The following is a 9,693-nucleotide window of genomic DNA, read 5'->3' on the forward strand; positions in this document are numbered from 1 at the left end:
TTATTATTATTATTATTATTATTATTACTAGCTGGAAACAGAATATTACAAGCAGAAGGATTATTATAATTATTAATATTATCGTTATTAGTTGGGAATCAGAATGTTAGAACCGAAGAATTATTATTATTATTATTCCAGATTTATAGCACGATTCATATGACAACCTTAATGGTGTAATTCTCATAGTAACTTCAATACCGGATTAAATGAATCTCGTTACTTCACTTACAAGTATTATTGGTGATTTTAAAATCAAATGGGACTTTTAACGTAAAAAAATTAATTTGTAATAAACCTTTTTTTTTATTTATTAATAAAATACACAGTTACAATTCTTACAATTTATAATATTATATATACATACATAATATGTCTTTAAATTACAAATATATTGACTCGTGAAAACAAGTTTTTGAACAGTTTTAAATCCTATTGTATTTACATTGAAAGTATTTACCATTCTACTTTTTATCCACTGAAGTAATTGCGGATCAGTACTTATAATTCCTAAGTATCTTCCCATCGATAAGCTCGTCTGAGCTAACTATTGAATTATGAAGATGAAAGACATGACGTGTTATCCATCTGTGTTCATAAAATTATATAAAACTTACAAATAAACAGAGGCACTAATACTGAAATCGTCATATTTTGGAAATTCCACAATTAACCGATTTCAGTATCAGTTCCTCTGTTTATTTATGTTTATACCACTACTGGTTATTGTGGAATTCCCAAAACAAGACGATTTCAGTATTAGTTCCACTTGTTTATTTACATTCATACTACTATTGGTAATAGTGGTATTGTTTTGGAAATTCCACGATTATCAATAGTAGTAAAAATGCGGTTTTTGAGTAATTGGGCAGTTCTCAGACGGTGAAGTCTATAATCGTTTATTTCATATATGGTCATTCTACTCACTGACAACTTGGTTTACCAAGATGATAGCCTTCGGAATTGTTCAAATAATAATGAATAACAATAATGTTCTAAGAGGTCCACAATAATAAAAAAAATGTTGCGCGTTCGTGCATAAAATAATATATATATATATATATATATATATATATATATATATATATATATATATATATATATATATATATATATATATATGATATATATATATATAATATACCTTTTCAAAGCTTTCGAACCCTTCCCTGGGTTCGTCTTCAGTCCAAATGAATGATTAGGCACACCTTGTACTGAGGTGGATTTAAAAATAAATAAACAGATTCGCTTTAGATTGTTAACACCGGTCGTTAGCTCGTTTATGAAGAGTTCGAAGGCTTTGTAAGGGGTTTTTAAACTATACACGAACTCGCATCATATTTTTTTTTTTTTTATTGTTGTGGACCTCTTAGAACATTAGATATAATCTCGCGATAGAGAATTTCCCCCATATAACAATAATTATGATAATAATGACTTCATGAGTCTGCAGTCATGAAACCACCCCCCAACAGTCGTAGTAACATGATTACGATTCGTCTTGTAACTTAAGTTCAAGAGCGTCAGTCCAGCTCCGTACAGTGCTCGGTGCTCGGTGTTGCGTTTCCTCTTGGGTGGATAACATTGCTTCTTCATCTCGTCATTCAGACCAGATTCAGACGACGCGTTACGTAATGACGTCGGTTTCTTAAACCGTTTCCAAGGAGACGGAGGTATAAAGTATAATTACCAGCCGTGTGATGAATCTCAAGTCTCACGGCTGGTGGTGAGTGTTCTTTTCAACATTGTTTTTGTTAATTCTGTTTAATGTGAAATCGTTGTTTATTTATTTATTTATTTATTTATTTATTTATTTACTTATTTAGGATTTTAGAATGTTATAGAATATTTTTGCGTCTTGTTGTTGCTAGGGAGATTCTGATCGTCAATTGTTAATGGTTGTAGCCTGAAGGTTTTTAAAAATGTTATGGCAGGTTGCTCATAATATATATATATATATATATATAATATATATTATATATATTTATAATGTCTATATATATATCTATAGATATTTATTACATATAATCATTATCATATATACATATAATATATATATATTATACTCTATTATATATATATGGTAAATATATAATATAATTATATATATACCTCTACATACTATTATATATTATCTCTATTATAGATATATATTATATATCATCTATATAGGTATATCTTCTGTATACGTATATGTATATATGTAATAATACTATAGATAGTATATATATATATATATCTATCTCTATATACTCTATAATCTATATCTGTCTATATATGTCCATCATATATATAATATATATATGATATATATCTTATAGATACTATTATATATATATCTTGTATATATCTATATATATATATATATATATATATATATATCATAATAATAATAATAAATGTATATATATATATATATATATATTATATCTATATATATTACACTACACAGACACACACACACACATATATGCATATACTACATACATACATAAAGACAAGTTCATGCGCGTGCGTGCGCACCCGCAGACACCAGCGTCTGTAACCATTGTTAATTATCAGTCGCAACCTCAGATATAAACAGCTATAACGTCCCGAATCCCGGAAAAATACAGTCAACTTAAAACTCACAAGCTTTAAGAAAAATAAAAAAGGATCTTTTCCACCGCCGCCGTCTCGGGAGCACGCGACGCCAGGAAAATATTGCGCTCTGTGAATTGGTGCGCTAATGGACTTTTGATATTTGACGAAGGAGATGAGCTTAATGAGGAGTGAAGTAAGTAGGGAAGAAGATAAGAGGAAGAAGAAGGAAGTGAGAGAGAGGAGTAAGAAGGAAGAGAGAGAGAGAGAGAGAGAGAGAGAGAAAGAGGAATAAAAAGGAAGAGTGAGAGAGAGAGAGTAAGAAGAGGAAGGAAGACAGAGACAGACAGACAGAGAGAGAGAGAGAGAGGAATCAAAAGGAAGAGAGAGAGAGAGAGAGAGAGAAGAATAAAAAGGAAGGGAGTGAGAGAGAGAGAAGAGTAAGAAGAAGGAAGACAGAGAGAGAGAGAGAGAGAGAAAGAGAAGAATAAAAAGGAAGAGAGAGAGAGCGAAGTATCTCAGAAAGAAGAGGAAAAAGAAAGAAGGGGAGAGAGAGAGAGAGGGGGGTGGGAGCGAAGTAAGTCAGAAAAATAGAGGAGACAGAGAGAGAATGAAAGCAAAGTAAAACAGAAAAAAGAGAGATAGAGAGAGTGAAGTAGGTTAGAAAGAAAGAAGAGAGAGAGACGAGGTCGTCCATTCATCCGAGAAGGGCAAAGAATAAATTAATTACCTCCTTAATTTTACACTAATGGAGATTAATTAACATCCTCAGAACATCTGCAGATGCTGTGGATGGAGCGCACGCCAGAGAGAGAAAGAGAGAGAGACTGGGTGAGGGGGAGTCAAGTGTTAGAGACATGGATGATGGGTTATAGGTTTATGTAATATATATTTATATATATATATGTATATATATATATATATATATATATTATATATATATATATATATATATATATATATATATATATATATATATATATATATAGAGAGAGAGAGAGAGAGAGAGAGAGAGAGAGAGAGAGAGAGAGAGAGAGAGAGAGAGAGAATTATCACGCTGTAGAGCTTTATTTATAATGTGAAAGTGAAGCTTATGTTAGAATGTGTAAATTTGAGAGTGACTGGTTTGGTGTAGAAGTAAGTAGGATGGAAAGGATGTTTTTGAAATAAGAGAAGGAATTAGGGAAAATATAGGTTATACAACGATTAGATAAATTGCCATGCGTAAGCTAATGAATGCACAAATGACAGGGATGAAAATGAAGAAGAGTCAATTGAATGATGACGGACATTAGACTAAATAAACATAAGACATTGAATAAAGTAATTGAATTGAAGAAAAATAAAAGTACTGAATGTCTTTTTTCAGCTTGACCGCGAAATCTTGGAACCTTTTACTTTTCTGTTTCTACTTCTGTTTTGATTATCTTTGTTTCATGCCATCGATTTTTCTTGTCTAAACCTTTTCCCTCCAAATTATCAATTTTTCCACCCATCCATTTTTTTTTTATAAAAGATTCTTACTATTTAGGTTCTCGGGTGCAAATGTATTTTATTCTCTTGTGTGATATCAGGTATACTGTTGAAATATAGTCCTTAATATTTCAAATATTTTGTTAAGTTTGGGAAACTTTAATTAAAGATTTTTGAAAACATTGCTTGCGATCACCAATCTTTCTTTGCTAGCGTTTTTTTTTGTTATATTCTGAAACTGTGAAAAATAAAAAATCCACAAACTTCTATATTAAGTTGACTCGTGGATCGCGAAGTGATGTTGGCATAAGGCCAGCTTAACATAGGTACCTTTTCTGGCCTTGGTAGTGATTATGTCATGAATCACTGTAATACTTCTTTTACTCTTCAAGCGTTTGCCTATCATACACTAATTTGGGAGTCCTGTTTGTCTGTGTGCTCTTTTTTTTCATTCATTTCGAAGATTTTTTTTTCTTATTTATTTATTTTTGTTTTGCATCTGGATACTCAAATTCAAAAGGGTTCAAGACCTTTGGCATATTCGCATTTTACCCGAAATCTCTCTCTCTCTCTCTCTCTCTCTCTCTCTCTCTCTCTCTCTCTCTCTCTCTCTCTCTCTCTATATATATATATATATATATATATATATATATATATATATATATATATATATATATAATATATATGTGTGTGTGTGTATATGTATATAATTAAACATGATGGTTAGGCTATTCCTCGGCAGTACAAATCAGAACGCGTTGAAGAAGACAACATTAAACATATGTCACTTTATTCTCATTGCGACGTTTCGAGACCATGTCTCATCATCCAGGCTAAATTAAAAGATAAAAGACTGATATACAATACAGCATTAAATTATTTTTGTTGACATAAAACAAACCACACATTGAATAAAGAAATACAAGGTGATTCACAACATTGAAATACAAGTTACTCTAAAAAAAGAAATAAAATAAAACAAAATATATAAAAATAAATAAAAAGGCATTATTAAAATTAGTAATAGTTAAAAAAGACACCTTGTCTCAACGACGTTCGGTTGCTGTATGGGAAACGCATCGAAAGTAAACAAGAAGAAGGGCCTGGTTAAAGCTATGTACAAGGGAACAGATGAAGAGTGGCTGTTCAAGGTTGGAACTAGTTTCTTTATAGCTGGAGATTCTAAAATTGGAAGGTGATGCGCGTATGGATTAGATAACAAATTTCCCGTGATTTCTAATGTTAGATAGTTCTGGGTTGGACAGTTTACACCCTGCACGGAAACTAATGCCCTTTGTCACTGGCTCTTCTTTTGGTGTCATGTATGGGCTTCCGAAAATACATAGGGAAAATATTCCTATGATGCCAATCCTTTCGTCTTATACAACTCATAGCTACAAAATTGCCAAATATCTCATCCCTTTATTGGAAAGCTTTTAAAATAATGAGCTTAGTCTTTCTAATTCCTTAGAATTTAAAAACAGTATTTTACCCGTGGAGGAAACAATTGAGTATAGTTTAGATACTATTTTTACTGATGATGAAAGTGTTCACCATGGTTTTAACCGTCCTGATTTTAAGAAGTTGTTAGAGTTGGCAGTGCGGGACACTGCCTTTGTTTTTAATGATGAAGTATACGTGCAAGTTGAAAGTGTGGGCATGGGTAACCCACTGAGTTGCACATTCGCTAACATTTTTATGCATAAATTTAAGAGAGAACTGCTGGACAGTTGTCCCTCTTCTTTTAAAACCTTATTTTATCGCCGATATGTGGATGGCACTTTTGTTCTTTTGAAGGACCATTTGCACTGTGACTCGTTCTTGCAACATGGCAATTCTTTACATCCCAACATTAAATTTACGTATGAATTGGAAAACAATAACCAACTGCCTTTCTTAGATACGATTGTTATCCGTGACGACGACCGTTTTCACACAGGTATATTTCGAAAGGCAACGTTCACAAGCCTTGGTCTTAACTTTTAGTTTTTGTTTTTTCAGTTTTAAATCAAATTCGTTGTCTACCCTCCTCCACAGAGCCATGACATTAACTTCTGATTGGAGTCTTTTCCACAAAGAAATCGGAATCCTTTACGATTATTTCAAGTCAGATTTTTATCCACCTAATCTCTTTATGAAATATGTCAGGAAAACTCTGGAAATTTCATTTCATCCTCCAGCAGCAATACATTTGGCCCAGAAACTCAAGTTTTATATACGAATTCCTTATATACATGACGCCTCTTTTTTACCTCACTTGAAGGAGAATTTTAATTAATAATTTTCCAGCTGTTGATATTAAGTTTATCTGAATGAACCCTAGAACTATCAGTAATATGTTGCGTCATAAAGAGAGATTTCCTCCGTTAATGCAATCCGGCGTTGTCTGCATTTATACTTGCTGCAGATGCTATAGGCAGACTTACGTTGGAAACACGCGCCGCTTGCTTAAGGTGAGATGTGATGCACATATGGGCATTAGTTTCCGTACAGGGTGTAAAACTGTCCCAACACCCAAGAAACTATCTAACATTAGAAATCATGGGAAATTTTGTAAAAATAGTATAAACTATAAGAATTTCAAGATATTGTTATCAAGTCCATACGCGCATCACCTTCCAATTTTAGAATCTTTAGCTACAAAGAAACTAGTTCCAACATTGAACAACCACTCTTCATCTGTTCCCTTGTACATAGCTTAAACCAGGCCCTTCTTCTTGTTTACTTTCGATGATTTCCCATACAGCAACCGAACGTCGTTGAGACAAGGTGTCTTTTTTAACTATTCCTAATTTTAATCATGCCTTTTTGTTTATTTTTATATAAGTCGTTTTATTTTATTTCATTTTTTAGAGTAACTTGTATTTCAATGTTGTGAATTTCCTTGTATTACTTTATTCAATGTGTTTTTTTTTAGTCAGCAAAAATAATTTAATGCCGTATTGTATATCAGTTTTTTATCTTTAATTTAGCCCTGATGATGAGACATTGGTCTCGAAACGTCGCAATGAGAATAAAGTGACATATGTTTAATGTTGTCTTCTTCAACGCCTTCTGATTTATATGTATATATATATGTAATAATATATTGTATATATATATATATATATATATATATATATTATATATATATATATATATATATAGATATATATATATATATATATATATATATGACATACACCCAATTTATTACGTTTATTCGTCTATAACAGCGAAAGTCACCGAAAAAAATTCTTACAGGTTCGTGAAAAGGTTGGTTTTTATATATATATATATATATATATATATATATATATATATATATATATATATGATATATATCATATATATATGTATATATATATAATTATATATATATATATTATGTATACATATATATATTCCTCTAGACGTTTTCATAAAAGAACCGGCGACAAAAAAAAAAAAATAAGAGATATATATATGGGGAGAGAAGAAGAGGATGAAGGAGAAGGAGAGAGAGAGCGAGAGGAAGACGCGAAAAGAAGAAGAAGGCGAATAAGAACAAGAAGAAGAGAGATTAAAAGACGTAGATAAAAAAAGAAAGAAATAGAGAAACATAAACCTGCAAAAAAGATTTGGAAGAAGAAGAAGAAGAAGAAGAAGAAGAAAAGAAGAAAACAAAGACGAAGCAGAAGAAAAAGAAGAAGAAGAGGAAAAGGAAAAGGATTAAAAGACGGGGTCCAGCCATTACCCCGGCCCAAATGGTCAGGTTAACTGCCATAAGTAGGAGCCTGGGCGCCTGATAAATACCCCATTACAGGATGTCACCCCCAGCATCCCCCCACCCCCAAAAACCCAAGATTCCGCAAAGAAGAGTTTTATGATTGTTGATACATCTTCATTGCCTTTTTCCGGCTGTCTCAGACGTCCTTTCCCCCATCCACTTCCCCCTACAACTAATACCACCATCCACTTCCCCCTACTCATAACACCCCCATCCACTTCCCCCTACTCATAATACCCCCATCCACGTCCCCCTACAATTAATACCCCCCGTCCACTTCCCCCTACTACTCCATAATACCCCCATTCACTTCCACTACTCATAATACCCCCATCCACTTCCCCCTTACCCAATTAATAAAATAGCCCCGTCCACTTCCACCTACTCATATACCCCCATCCACTTTCCCCTACCCCTATACCCCCACCACTTTCCCTACTCATATAACCCCCATCCACTTTCCCTACTCATAATACCTCCATCCACTTTCCCCTACTCATAATACCCCACCCTATCCACTTCCCCCTACAACTAATACCACCATCCACTTCCCCTTCCTACTAAAAAATTTTTAAATTGATTTTTTATCTAACACCAAGACGTCCTTCAACTACTCCCATCCCCCTCCCCTATTCACTTCCCCCTACTCATAATACTCCCTTCTATTTCCCCCTATTCATGCCAATACTCCTCCCCCTTCCCAATACGGTAATTGATTTTTATATATTTTTTCATTTTATATCCGTCCCAGATGTCCTTCCCCCTCCCTCTCCCCCCATTCACTTCCCCCTACTCATCATAACCACTTCTATTTCCCCCTACCCTTGTTAACACTCCCTCCCCAACCCAGTACCCCATCCACTTCCCCTTACCCTCATCTGTCCCTCCTACCCCTGTCTACACCTTATATCCCGGTATTCCCCCCCTCCCCCGGCCAAACTCGGTAAAAGATATTTTATTTAGTTGAATTTGTTGGGGAAGGGGGCTGTTTACGCTCTCCCTTCACCCCCTCCCCCTTACACTTCCTCCCTTGAATGACCCCTAATATCCTTTCCCCCTCCCCCCTCACGACTTTTAGTTTTTTTAGTTTTTTTTCTATTTACGTTGTATTTCCTGTGTTATTTTCAGACTACTTATTTTGTTTGTTTGTTTGTCCTCGTTGTCTTATATTGTTATTATTTTTATAATGTGAGTCGTCTTCATTCTTAACTATATTCCACTGCTAATCCACTTTTAATTGTTATTTTACATTCTTAATTATATTCCACTGCTAAGTTACTTTAATTGTTATTTTACATTCTTGGCTATTCCACTTTAATTCACCATAATTGTTATTTTACGTTCTTAACTATATTTTACTGCTAAGTCACTTTCATTTTATTTTACATTCTTAACTATATTCCACTGCTAAGTCCCTTTCATTGTTATTTTACATTCTTAATTATATTCCACTGCTAAGTCACTTTTATTGTTATTTTACTTTCTTAACTATATTCTACTGCTAAGTCACTTTAATTGTTATTTTACATTCTTCACTATATTCCACTGCTAAGTCACTTTCATTGTTATTTTACATTCTTAACTATATTCCACTGCTAAGTCACTTTCATTGTTATTTTACATTCTTAACTATATTCCACTGCTAAGTCACTTTCATCGTTATTTTACATTCTTGACTATATTCCACTGCTAAGTCACTTTCATTGTTATTTTCCATTCTTAACTATATTCCACTGCTAAGTCACTTTCATTGTTATTTTACATTCTTGACTATATTCCACTGCTAAGTCACTTTCATTGTTATTTTCCATTCTTGACTATATTCCACTGCTGAGTCACTTTTTAATTATATTTAACAATTTTATGAGGCTACATTCCTCGCTGAGTGGAAT

This window comes from Macrobrachium nipponense, chromosome 11 (genome assembly GCF_015104395.2).
Source record: "Macrobrachium nipponense isolate FS-2020 chromosome 11, ASM1510439v2, whole genome shotgun sequence".
NCBI lineage: Eukaryota > Metazoa > Arthropoda > Malacostraca > Decapoda > Palaemonidae > Macrobrachium > Macrobrachium nipponense.